The sequence below is a fragment of the Oryx dammah genome, unplaced genomic scaffold, assembly GCF_014754425.2.
Source record: "Oryx dammah isolate SB20612 unplaced genomic scaffold, SCBI_Odam_1.1 HiC_scaffold_2, whole genome shotgun sequence".
Taxonomy (NCBI): domain Eukaryota; kingdom Metazoa; phylum Chordata; class Mammalia; order Artiodactyla; family Bovidae; genus Oryx; species Oryx dammah.
Genome location: NW_024070186.1, coordinates 73,114,067 through 73,128,225, shown reverse-complemented (window position 1 = coordinate 73,128,225; position 14,159 = coordinate 73,114,067). Strand labels below are relative to the sequence as shown.

The 14,159-nt window shown below is 38.6% G+C and overlaps 1 long non-coding RNA gene and 3 other non-coding genes across 4 annotated transcripts; all 4 read right to left on the bottom strand.

Moving 5' to 3' along the window:
* Positions 1–1,666: 1,666 nt before the first annotated feature.
* Positions 1,667–9,594, bottom strand: LOC120871792. The gene is made up of 5 exons (XR_005723119.1): positions 9,380–9,594; positions 6,411–6,580; positions 4,928–5,033; positions 4,075–4,128; positions 1,667–2,271 (listed from the first exon to the last, which is right to left on the bottom strand). It is a non-coding gene; the product is annotated as an uncharacterized LOC120871792 (long non-coding RNA).
* On the bottom strand, positions 4,196–4,327 carry LOC120859767. The gene has a single exon (XR_005720146.1). It is a non-coding gene; the product is annotated as a small nucleolar RNA SNORA63 (small nucleolar RNA).
* On the bottom strand, positions 4,664–4,838 carry LOC120860054. Its single transcript, XR_005720230.1, has one exon. It is a non-coding gene; the product is annotated as a small nucleolar RNA SNORA81 (small nucleolar RNA).
* On the bottom strand, positions 5,109–5,239 carry LOC120859774. The gene has a single exon (XR_005720148.1). It is a non-coding gene; the product is annotated as a small nucleolar RNA SNORA63 (small nucleolar RNA).
* Positions 9,595–14,159: the final 4,565 nt, after the last annotated feature.

The following is a 14,159-nucleotide window of genomic DNA, read 5'->3' as shown; positions in this document are numbered from 1 at the left end:
GATCCCAGAATAGACTTACATAAATATAGTCAATTATATTGATCCAATCTTTGACAAAGGTGCAAAGGAAATGCAATGGAGAAAAGATAGTCTTTTCTAAAAATGGTGCTGAAACAATTTGATATCACATGGAAAGAAATAAACCTAGACCTTATATTTTCCAAAAAATTAACTAAAAATGGATTTACAGAACTAAATATTAAACATAAAACTATAAAACACCTAGAAAAGAACACAGGAAAAAATTTTGCTGACTTTGGGTTTGGTGATAACTTTTAGATGCAAAACCAGAGGTAGGAAAGCTATTGACTTTGGACTTTATCCCAGGTAGAAAGGAAAGCTATTTACTAATTTAAATTTTTATGAGCTCACCCTGGAGGCCAAGTAGTACATGGATTGGATAAAGTTAAGACTGAGGGCAGGGAGACAAACTTGGAAGCCATCGCCAATGATCTCCAAATTTGTTGTGCTGTGCTTAGTCGCTCAGTCATGTCTTACCCTTTGTGACCTCAAGGACTGTAGCCCACCAGGTTCCTCTGTCCATGGGGATTCTCCAGGCAAGAATATTAGAGTAGTTTGGCATGCCCGCCTCCAGGGGATCTTCCCAACCCAGGGATGGAAGCCAGGTCTCCCGCATTGCAGGCAGATTCTTTACTGTCTGAGCCACCAGGGAAGACCAGATAAGAGAAGGAGGTACAAGGTAACGAGCTAAACATTACTGGAACAAGATGGTTAAGTTTGCTTTTGAATATTTTGAAGTGCCAGAGTCCTCAGACTGATATCCAGGGAGAGGTCAGTCTAATACTCGGAGGAGCACACAGGAAGAATGACCAGAGGATAGCAGAGGGCCACATAAGTAGGAGGAAGAAAAGTGACAGTGTAGCCCTGGGAGGCAGAAGTGTCAAGAGGAAGCTACTGAATTCAAGAAACTAATCAAACATGTCTTTAGCTGGCGATAATGGTTGCCTTTGATACTGAATAAAATCCACATTATTAAATAGGGCTCTGCAGGTCTTTTGGTAAAGTCAATAATTATATCAACGCAGGGCTCCCCAGGTGGCTCAGTGGTAAAGAATCTGCCTGCCAATGCAGGAGCCTTGGGTTTGGCCCCTGGGTCAGGAAGATCCCCCGGAAAAAGAAATGGCAACCCACTTCAGTATTCTTGCCTGGAGAATCCCATGGGCAGAGGAGCCTGGGGAGGCTACAGTCTATGGAGTCACAAAAGAGTAGGACACAACTTAGTAACTAAACAAAAACAAAAAATAGCAACTCCATGTTATTGTTATGGGAAAAGAAATCTATTGATTAATTAGTTTATTAACAAAAACCTTGTTGAGCAGTTACATGATGTGTACCAGGAAATGTCTGCCATACCAGAGGAGGGAGGAATCTTACATTTTTGCTTCTTTCTTCTTGAAGAAGCAGATAATGTTTAGTAGATGGTACTGGTGAAATCTGCAATTGATCAGTCTTCATGCTACTGCCAAGCAGAAGCTAACTTGGAACTATGAAACCTTTTTATGAAAAGCCATGTTCATTGTATCCTTTGTGTATAATTTTATAACTAGAATAAAATATTACTATAGACTGCTGGTTTATCTTTTTTGTTTGAAAATATGGATTATGGCAAGAAGTACAAATCTTTAAAAAATAAGGACCAAACAACTTTAGAGAAAAAATACTTCACTGTAATTTACTGAACATTCAATAAACATTCAACTAACTGCTAATAAAATACCTTACTGAAAAAAATGATACCAAACAAAATAAATTTAAGTATTTTCTTAAAAAATCATTTTAAAGTTAGCTCTATTCAGTTAGTGACTAATACAATAAAGGCAGACAAACTTTATAAATAGCTGCTTTTATATCTTTCAGTCCATATTATTAAATGATGGCAAATACTCAATACAACCATGTGTAGAGAACTAGGAAATAAGAGGATAAAGCCAATGATAACCCTCACATGAAATCATGTCTGAAGTTGCTTTGCTATCAAAATCTGTATTTTTAATCTGTTGTGAGCACTGAGACAAGCTTCACATATTACCCCCAAAAGAAACACAATGCACAATGTGATTGCCCGTTCAGCAATAGCAAGCACTACATTCATAATCATTTCATTCCAGGAATTAAATTAGGTCAGCCACAGTCTTTGCCATTTCCTCTACCGTAGTGTGGTAGAAAGTCTCAGTGTCACAAAGAATCTTCTTGTCTTCTTCAATGTTTATGGCCACAGCTTTCCTCCCAAACTGACTCCCGCTTCCAATTCTGAACAAAAGAAAAATTATTCACCACAATATCAGTTATCAAGTATTACATGAAGTACAAATGATATGAATTACTTGTTAACCACCAGTGGCTGTTTCTTTGCCAAGACTATACTTGGAGGGCTTCTAATCAGAGCACTAGATGCTAATCACAAAATCTAGAGAAAAAGAAAATATTGCTTTTGTGGTTGTTCAAAAAGATTTGTCTGGCTGCAAGATCAGATTCTATCAGGCAGCCTGAGGGTTATTACTTGTAGAGCAGACTACAGAATTGTGCTTGGGGTAGTGAAATTAAAGCCTGTGCCAAAGTGGGCCAAGAGCAGGTGTTAGCCTGGGACAGACATAAATACCAGACAAAACAAAAGGAACAGGTGTGCGATCCATCTGACACATTTTTGGAACTAAAAATTGAAAATATAAATTCTGGAATGTTAACTATTTATTAGGACTATTCTGTCCAAGGCAATAACCACTAGCTACATGTGGTTATTTAAATTAAAACTAAATAAAATAGAAAATGTAACCCCCAGTTCTCGTGGCCTGTCACCACTGTGTTGGGCAGCATGGATATGGAACATTTCCCTCACTATAGAAAGTTCTACTGGACAGACTTGGTTTAGGACTTAAAATTTTTCTGTGTGTGGGGAACCTCTAAAAAATTTGTATGGTAACCCATATTTATCACTGATTTCTGCTCAGGTCACCTCATACACTGTAACACTATTGACTATACCACTGTATCACTATTACCGCCACAGCTCTCTACTAAAACAGATGATAGACCCAGTCAAAAACGTCTTGGGTGGAACAACTTAAAATATCAAATAACCAGGACAAGAGAAAAACAAATAGGAAAACACTGACTTGCTCTTTATCCAAACAACATGCTGTTGCACTTAAGAGTCTATGTCCTAAATCAGGCTGATACCATTTCTGAGCATCACTTCATCATCTATTCTTACCAACTACTACTATATTTACTATATTATTTTTATATAAGTAGCAAGACATAATTCAATTTATTTAAGTGATAAAGCTACTATAACTAAGCCTGGGTCAACATAAATTGCTACCAGAAAATGCCAAGAAAAATCTCAATTATTCAGGAAATCATCAAGAATGCACAAGATATGAGAAATATCACAAAAAAAACTGTGTAAGTTAAGAAAGACAACCAGATCTAACAGCATTAGTGATGTTCCCTTTGAATATAAACTATCAGTTCAGTTCAGTTCAGTTGCTCAGTCATGCCTGACTCTTTGTGAGCCCTTGAATATAAACTATATAAAGTCCAAAATCTGAACTACATTTCACATTGTTTTCCCACTGTGTTCTGATTAACCACAAATCTTTCTAAGGACAATTTAAATACCACTTTTCATCAACACATTTCCTGATTCATTTACCTGATTTTCAAGGTTGCCTGGCTGACAAAATCGTACTTGAATAAACAATACATGATTTATTTTTCCAGAATAAAAGCAAGTAATTCAGTGAAGATGACAAATACTCAACTGAGAATACAGTTTTCACAAGTGGGCAGATCATAGTTCATAACCATCAACATTAGTTGTACATAAAAATACGAGCCTGAGATATGATAATATATTCAAATTCTAATTCAAAAGCAACTTCTATACAATCTTTCAGGACACAAAATTGTAATGAACTTTCTATAAATCACACCACTGTCTGTGGAGTAAGGTCTTTATTTCCCTACATTGCTTGAGCTGACAAAGACAATGAAAAATCTTCCCCTCAAAATCAACTTTTAGTAGATAAATAACATAATGAAATTAAATACCAGTAAGTCAGTATCAAGGAATTCCTTCTTGGTAATGCCCCTTTCTGTCAGTGCCTGCAAAATATGAATAAGCCTTAACTCTCAGGAGTCATTTGTTGAGTCAGGGTTTAAACTGGTAAATGTGTATGAAACCATGCATCCCTGGGTGCTACAGCAGCATGGCAGACAGGACTTGAAAGGAAACAGTCTTATTTTGAGCAGGGGGCAAAGACAATGCAGCACTTCTCAGCTACGTTGTAATTAGATCCTGCTTCAGTTTATTGAGGAAATAATGAGATATTAACAGTGTCTTAAGGAGCAGTACCAGGGAAGAACAGCTCCTGCCATGTAAGAGACTGCAATCCTGACATGCATTTTCTCGGATCCAGTCTACCCTTTGCCTTGAGTCCTTTAAAAGAACAGCCTGTGTACTGGCTGGTCCCTCATATGTCATAGACAGCATACAACCCCTTCCTTACAGTATTTCAGAGAGGAAAATATTAATTTAGATCAGCGTCAGAATAAAAAGCCGTTTGACTTCTCACTCCTAGACCTACCACTGGAAGGAACCCATTAGAAATTCATTCTTTTCATTCTGCCAGAATACTGATATTACTGTACCAAATTTTAGAACAAAATACTCTGGTGTTAGTTACCTGTAGTTTTTCTACTATCTGGTACGGTTGTTTTTCTTCTTGTGTTTACTTTGTTAGCTTTATTACAAGCACTAAGATACTGCAGATATTAGTTACTACAATTTTAGCACAGAGCTTAAATAAGAAGGTAAAAATAATCCTGGCTATAATTTTTATGTACATTAATTAGAAAAACATTACTCTATTTCAAAATTATTATAAGATACAATAATATATACCTTTCAAAGATCAGTTCTTTCTTCACTAGAATTTGAAATGGATCTCTCAGGAACTTTTTGAGGACTTCAGCATATTGATTGGCATTAAGGCAGAAAGGGACACAACCTTAAAAAAGAGACAATGACTAATTATGATGACATATCAACTATAACAGTTTTCATAATAATACTTAGAGGAATAATGTTTGAGACCAAGCGTCCCTGTCTTACTACAGAACTGAGCTAGACAGAGATTGTAGGAAACAATTGCTTTTGGCAGGGGAAAGGGCAATATAGCACTTCACAGCTATATTGCAACAGTTATTCCAACCTGCCCTCTGAAAAAAATCACACGCACACCTGAGTCCTTGTATTTGATTTCTGGTAAAACTCGTGGATTTGACCTTTAATCCTTTGGCTTATCAGCTTCATCCAAAATAAGCATCTTGGTCCATTTGGGAAAGTGAAAAAAAGTTTTACTTAAAGAGTGAGTTGTGCATAGAGACTTCCTTCCAGAGACCACAGTACAGAAGGAGCGGGGAGGGAAGAAGAAGTTTACATGAAGAAATCTGACAAACTCTATCACATGATCAAGGTCAACATCAATACTAGAAACGCCTGATAGAATGAAATGAAAATGGTATTTTACCTCTGTGGTCTTCCTCCTCAAGACCCCTAACTACAGTCTAATCTTGAGGAAAACATCAGACAAATTCCAATACAAGTGCATCCTACTATCTATCTGACCAATCCTTCTCAAAATGGTGAAGGTCATTAAAAAAAAAAAATGGTGGGGAGAGAGAGGAATTTGAATAACTGTTACAGGCAAGAAGAGCTTAAGGAGACATAATTAAATGTCACATGGTATCCTGAACAGGATCCTGGAACAGAAAAAGAATACTAGGTGAAAACTAAGGAAGCCTGAATAGATCCTGGACTTTAATTAATAATGTGTCAATGTTGGCTCATTAATTTTAACAAATGTGCCAAACTAATATAAGTTGTTAACAATATAGGAACCTGGGAACTCTCATCCCAATCTTCCTGTAAACTTAAAATTGTTCTAAAAAATAAAGCCTATTAAAGAAAAGTCTTAGTATTATCTCTAGATATTCATGCATGGCAACTGGCTTAAACAATTAGGATAATTATTTTCCTTCCCATACCCTAAATATCACTGGTTTAAAAATGCCCTAGGAAAAATATGCCAATACTTACAAAGGTATCTTTGAGAAGGCAATGGCAGCCCACTCCAGTACTCTTGCCTGGAGAATCCCATGGATGGAGGAGCCTGGTGGGCTGCAGTCCATGGTCGCTAAGAGTCGGACACGACTGAGCGACTTCACTTTCACTTTTCACTTTCATGCATTGGAGAAGGAAATGGCAACCCACTCCAGTGTTCTTCCCTGGAGAATCCCAGGGACGGGGGAGCCTGGTGGGCTGCCGTCTATGGGGTCGCACAGAGTCGGACACGACTGAAGCGACTTGGCAGCAGCAGCAGCACAAAGGTATCTCCTATATCAAATGTTCTCCCTGGAGTACCAGGGATGTGATGTGCTGCCTCTTCCATCAGCTTACAGTTTTTGCATTTTATTTTGAACACTTCTTCCATACAATGCAAGCATGACAAGTTGCTCCCAGGTAGTATCCAAGTGCTAGAAGTATCTTTTGGATCTAAAAGTCAAAAGCTTAAATTACTATGTTTTGCAAATAAAGCCTCCATCACATGACTTTCAAAGCACATGGCTAAATGTTAAACTGTTTATATTTAGTTTAAAATTCTGGTCTGCGGAACAGTTTTTATGCAGCACAATGTAGAATCACTTCCAAGCTTACAAGGCAGACAAATCAAACTGCTTCAAGATAAAATCCTTTTAAGCATCTCATTTTTACTTTTAGATTTTTGTGCCCTTTCAAACTTGGGGTCCTCAGTTTTCTACACATACCAGCTAAATAATGAAAGAACCCAAACAAACCTTTTCTACATTATTCTTTTATGTATAAGACACAAAGGTAGGGAAACAAGCTCTATATTTATAGATCCATGGCAAATTGTTCTGATATGTATTCACTGATTATCATTCACTTCAAAAATAAGTATCTTTCCAATAGGAAACTTATAAAGCCTTGAGTTTTTTCCCCATTGTTTTTTAATTGGCAGACTTGATTTTAATAAAGCCTATAGATTTGTTAAGAAAAGCTTTATTTTAGAGCTAACATAGCAATAAGCTTTGAAAGTAGATAGCAAGCAACAGATGTATCATGAGTGACAAAGATTCCTAACTAATTACAGAGACCACAGTTTTCATGTTGCAAAATTGCATTTAAACTTAACAATAACAAAAAGGGCATAGATCCTGTCTACCATAAAAGAAAGAAAGCTTTAATTTCTTGGTCTGTTGAAAGCCCAGGGGAAGTGGACTGCCATGAATTTATTACAAGTCTATCCAGTGTGCAAATTTCTGTAGCCCTTTGAGGAGGCTTGCTGCAGGCACAAAGAATACAAATAGTTGGATTCACCCCTGGTTGAAGTTTTCTCTGGTGGGCAACAGCTAGTAATAATTGGTAGCATTTATAAACCTTGGGGATGGTGGAACAGGTTTTTGGTAGTTATGATTTTAGAGATAAACCAAGGCTCAGAAATGTTAAATGACTTGTTTACTATCACTTAGGTAACAGTCAACAGTTGCTAAGATTAGACCTTTAATTTTTATAATTCCACATTCTCTTCAAGGTGGTGGAAAGGTTTTTCTGGAGAAAAACTGGGAAAAGTTCCCAAGAGGAGTTTTAGAGAATAGTTTGAAAGTGAACTATGTTAACACTGGAAACACTAAGGAAATAAAAAGAAATATAAAACTCCTACAAAGCTTGACATTTGGTTATTACAACATACTAAGTCTACCTCATCATAAACAGCCACTGACCATAAACCTATTTTTTGGCTTTATTTCTCACCCTATAGTCATTTTCTTACCCTTGGAGAGTGCTAATGTTTCTTTCTGTTTATAACACAATGAATATTAAAGCATGTAAGATTATACATGGGGAATAATTTCTGAGACTAAAATATAAATTTTTATTATATTACCCTGGCTTACAGATTTGTGATTTGGTAAAGTTGGTATATTATGGTCTAAAATATCTGCTTTAACTATTATTGAATAGTACATTTCTTTGCATTGAAACTCACAATATTCATAATATTCTTAATTACTTGGCTTTTTTCCACTTAAAACTAAAATACTTATATCTAATAATTTATGCCAAAAATTCACATTTACTAAAAGTTAAAGTGTAATGGTTAATCATAGATCAAATTAATAAATTTCAATGTCCCAGGCACTTGACAAGAATTTAATACAACAATCCTATGAAGTGGATACAATTATTATCATTTCTACTTTAAAGAAGAGGAGATGGAGGCCCAGAAAGATTACGAAACTTGCCTACTGCCATCAAAGTGTGAAACTAAAGTTTTGAACCCAGGTGTGTCTCATTCCAGAATACCCTTCACCGCCTTAATCATTACCTATGCAATGATGTCCATACATTTTCTTGCATGAATATAACCTTATCCACTGATATCAAAGTCAAATGATAGGCCATTGTGATCTAATACATATATAATATACTTTCATCATCACACAGTAAGTCAATATTCCTTGACAATTTAATAGTTTCTTCCCTTAAATATAAGGTAAATGCCACAGCAAAGAACCTAATATAAAACAACTTTCCAGGCCCCCTGAAAGATAAATTTGCTTTTGTTAGGTTCATTCTAACAATTAAAAGAGCTCCCCGGGAATCTTTCTTTGAAATGCACACCTGAGAGGGACAGCAAAACTGAAATGGCTTTTAAAGTGTCCTGGCCCCGTTACTTACTAGTTGCATAATCTTGGGCTGCATTAGAACACGGATTATAATACTCCCTATATAGGCAGTGCTATGAAAGGACACTGTAAATGGTTTAGGAGCTGTATAAATGGTATTCTTGCTTAGGATTGCCAATTAAAAAACAGGACTCCCAGTTAAGCTTCAAACAAATAACAAATACTGTTTTATATTTTTAATTTGATTTGATATCGGAGACATTTATAATAAAAATTGTGTTGTTTATCTGAAATTTAAATTTTAACCAGCATCCTGTATTTTAATCGCTAAATCTGTCAACCCTATTCTTGCCCCCATAGGTAGGAGTGCCTGGAGGATGGTAGGCCCAGGTCCATTCCTCCCACTCCCACCGCTAACGGGAGAAACTAAGGCAAAGGGCAGGTTAGAGTGATTCTCGAGCAGGGGAAGAAAGGAGAGGGCTGGGTGGAGGAGGACTTCTTCTCACTGGTGGGGCTGAAAGCAGAATCCGCTGACAAGCAGATTCTACCGAGCCTCCCGAACCCCCGCAACTCGCACTGCTCAGGCGGGCCAACACCCCACGCCCCCATCCCTGGGCAGGAACACAGCCGCCTTTCCACCCACCGTTGCCTGGGCGGCAGCAGCAGCAGCAGGCTCTGGACTAGCTGCCACCGGTTCCTCTCAGTCGCCATCAGCAGCACCGACATCACAGAGGCCGCCGCCATGTCCCTGGAGCCTGGACGCTTGTTGTGCAACGCCATCTCAGATGTGACCCAAATCGTCCCTCCAGACCGTATAGAAGTCTCTTGTCCTCCTCTGGCCACCGTCCAGTCGGATCCAAAAAGTAAGCCAATCCGAGCGAGACATTCGGAGGGGGCGTCACCGCTAAAACCAATCAAAGAAGAGAGCAGAGCTGCAGTGCAGGAGATGGCTGCGTGCCCGAGGGGCTCCCTGCTTTGTTCGTCCGTTGGGGTGGGATCCGACTAGGGTGGGGCCTGCTGTTCTCAGACCTTTTAGGCTACCTGAGTGCCCCATGGATATTTCTTTCTGTAGTTTATGGGGTTCTTTTTCTCTCATGGGGTTCAGGGCGAAGAGCCCTTACAGAGTTTTCTGAGGGGAAGAAGAAAGGGGGAATGTCCTGATATAAAAGGGTGTGGGATATGAAAAATACAACATTTTATAATGTTTCCAAAAATGTGAAAAACATGTATTTAAAACAAATCCTCCTCTTAATTGTCTCAAAATTGAAATTACAGAATTTTAAAATAAACCTGTTTTTTCTGTACTGTTATGTTTAAAAAATTGAGATATAATTGACACATAGCATTGTATAAGTTTAAGCTATACAACCTATTGATTTGATACCTTTATGTATTGCAGTATGATTGCAGCCATAGGATTAGCCAACACCTCTTTCATGTCACATAATTATGATTTCTTTTTTGGTGGGACATTTAAGATCTACTCTCCTAGCAACTTTGAAATACAGGATCCAGTATTGTTGACTACAATCACTAATACAGTGCATTATATCTCTAGAACTTACTAGTCTTCTAGTTGCAAGTTTGTAGACTATTTTTACAGCAATAATGAGTATAAGATAGAGCTTAACCCTTCCCCCACTTAAAAAAATCAGGTTATTCTTACTATTGAGATTTAAGAGTACTTTGTATGAGATTTAAGAGTTCTTGTATTTTAACAGTCCTTTTTCTTTTTTTAAGAGTTCTTTGTATGGTTTAGATAATAGTCCTTTTTTTTTAACAGAGTTATATTTTTCATACACGTTTTCTATCAACCCATAACTTCCCCTTTTATTCTCTTAATAGTATCTTTCACACAGCAGAAAAGCTTCATTTTAATGAAGTCTATCATCAAGTTTTTCTTTCATGGTACATACCTTTGGTATTGTACCTGGAAAGTCATCACCAAATCCTAGGTTATCTAGATTTTCTCCTATGTTATGTTGTTGTTTGTTGTTGTTTTTCATTTGCTAAGTCATGTCCGACTCTTTGCAACCCCATGGACTGCAGTACACCAGGCTTCCCTGTCCTTCACCATCTCCTGGAGTTAGCTCAAACTCATGTCCATTGAGTCGGTGATGCTATCCAACCGTCTCATCTTCTGCTGCCCGCTTCTCCTCCTGCACTCAGTCTTTCCCAGCATCAGGGTCTTTTCCAATGAGTCAGGTCTTCGAATCAGGTGGCCAAAGTATTGGAGCTCCAGTTTCAGCATCAACATTTTCAATGAATATTCAGGGTTGAATTCCTTTCAGATTTACTAGTTTGATTTCCTTGCTGTCCAAGGGACTCTCAAGCGTCTTCTCCAGCACCACAGTTTGAAAGCATCAATTCTAAAAAAAAAAAAAAAAAGAAAAGAAAGCATCAATTCTTTGGTCCTCAGCCTTCTTTATGGTCCAACTCTCATATTCATATATGACTACTGGTATGACTACCATACATAGCTGTGACTATACGGACCTTAGTTGGCAAAGTGATGTCTCTGCTTTTTAATACACTGTCTAGGTTTGTCATAGCTTTCCTTCCAAGGAGCAAGCGTCTTTGAATTTCATGGCTGCTGTCACCATCCACAGTAATTTGGGAACCCAAGAAAATAAAATCTGCCACTGTTTCCACTTTTCCGCCTTCTATTTGTCATGAAGTGATGGGACGGGATGCCATGATCTTAATTTTCTGAATGTTGAGTTTTAAGCCAGCTTTCTCACTGTCCTCTTTCACCTTCATCAAGAGGCTTTTTATTTCCTCTTCAATTTCTGCCATTAGAGTGGTATCATCTGCATATCTGAGGTTGTTGATATTTCTCCTAGCAATCTTGATTCCAGGTTGTCATTCATCCAACCTGGCATTTTGCATGATATACTCTGCATAGAAGTTAAATGAGCAGGGTGATAATATACAGCTTTGATGTACTCCTTTCCCAATTTTGAACCAGGTTGTTGTTGTTCCATGTCCAGTTCTAACTGTTGCTTCTTGACCTGCATACAGGTTTCTCAGGAGACAAGTAAGGTGGTCTGGTATTCACATCTCTTTAAGAATTTTCCACAGTTTGTTGTGATCCACATAGTCAACGAAGCAGAAGTAGATGTTTTTTCTGGAATTCCCTTGCTTTGTCTATGGCCCAGTGAATGTTGCCAATTTGATCTCTGGTTCCTCTGTCTTTTCTAAATCCACTTTGTACATCTGGAAGTTCTCGGTTGATGTACTGTTGAAGGCTAGCTTGAAGGATTTTGAACATTACCTTGCTAGCATTTGAAATGAGTGCAAATACATGGTAGTTTGAACATTCTTTGGCATTGCCCTTCTATGGGATTGGAATGAAAACTGTTATGGGAATTTTATTGTTTTGTGTTTTACATTTAGGTCAGTGATTCATTTTGAGTTAATTTTCTGAAGGGAAAAATTATTCCATACAACAATTGTTTTTATTTTGTTTTAATTGTGTATCTTAATGTCTGCTGTGTCATGAGGTAAAATTTATATCATGCTATGGTTTGCAGTCTAAGAAGTTTGATTAGCTTTGCTGTAGTCAGTGGTGCTCACCGTGTGGTCCCAGGACCAGCAGCATCAGTAATCCTGGGTACTTGTTAGAAATGCAGATTCTCAGATCTCATCCCACACTACTGAATCAGAATCCCTGAAGGCAAGGACTAGGAGTTTGTATTTTTAAAAAATTCATCTATATTTCCAGGTGATTCTGCTAGTTTGAGAACCGCTGATTTAGACTAAACCAGGTGGCCCAATGGCACCTCACCTCATTTGTGGCACCCAGGGTGGATCCTTTGTCTTTCTCTTCATTGTCAGAGGCATTGCTGACAATCCACCAAAAGGGAGGTAGAATCTACTTGGTAGTGCTTGGAGGATGATTTTTCTTTCCGAGCTCAGGCAAATCCTTACCTGAAGGCAGAAAATGGTCTAGAGTCATACGTTTAGTGATACACACTTTGGTTCTTATACCAACAGCATCTACAAAATGAGACTAAAGCCATACAGGCTTATTGTGGGGCTGAAATGATGTTTGTGAAATGCCTGCCGTCATACCAGGTGGCACAGAGCAGTCACTTACTATATGGTGGTGATAGCTGCTGTACTTGACACTGCCTATCACAACTGGTAAAGAATCCGCTTGCAAGGCAGGACAGCCCAGTTCAATACCTGGCTTGGGAATGTCCCCCAGAGAAGGGATAGGCTACCTACTCCAGTATTCATGGGCTTTCCTGGTGGCTCAGATGGTAAGGATTCCACCTGCAATGCGGGAGACCTGGGCTCGATCCCTGGGTTGGGAAGATCCCCTGGAGGAGGGCATGGCAACCCACTCCAGTGTTGTTGCCTAGAGAATCCCTATGGATAGAGGAGCCTGGCAGGCTACAGTTCATGGGATTGCAAAGAGTCGGATACTACTGAGTGACTAAGCACATCACAACCTTCAGCATATAATTGATATTCAATAGATGTGACTGATTATTAATTTGTTCAGTAGAGAGGAAGGCAGGCTATTCTGACTTGACCTTGATTTTGCCATACATTAGAGTAATGTAATTTGTCAGAGACAAGAGATAAATCAATTAGGATAGATAAAAAGAGGCACAGAAGGGAGGAGGGCGGTGGAGGAGAGAAGACAGAAAGCCTGTCCATGTTCACAAGAAAAATGGAGATAATGACTGTTTTCTTGAAGGAACAAGGAGGTATGGGCTATTGAAAGCTATGCTCATTTCTGCTTAGTTATACAATTTCAGAACTGCAAAAGGGACCTTGGGGATCACAGACCTACTCCCTCATGGCCCAGGTATAGTAGCTGAGGCCCCAGAGAGTGTGTGTTAAAGATGAGGGGACAGAACTGGTTTCTGAGGACAGACACTGCCTGTTACATCTTGCCATAAATCAGCCAATTCATCTCCATGGAAACCCCTGAAGATTGTGAAGGTACAGATGTGGGAAGGAGAGCTGCCTTCTGAGTGTGATTTATTTCTTTCCTTTTTCTCTCATTCCTATTCATAAGCTTCTCATTACTCTTCCCTTCTCCCTTCCCTTCCACCCATAAGAACCTGACTTAATCCAAGAAGCTGAGGTCACTGAATCTGCAAATTCCAGAAAGTCTCACAATATCAGTCTCCTCAGCAATATGTTGCTTTCTAGGGACCAGTTCACAGTTGGCTCTGACTGGGCACCGGATACTACTACCACCAACAGGAAAGCCTTCATTTGGTTCCTCAAAAATACTTGTCATCCTTGAAGAGCCAGAAACTACTGTGGAAACACAACCCAAAGCTATATTACTCCTTTGGGTCTTTAACCCCTCTCTGAATTCCTTGCAAGGGGTTGCTATGAAATGATTGCTCTACTTGTGCAGGCAAAGTGCACAGAGCCCAGTCATGGGAGGGAAGAATCTC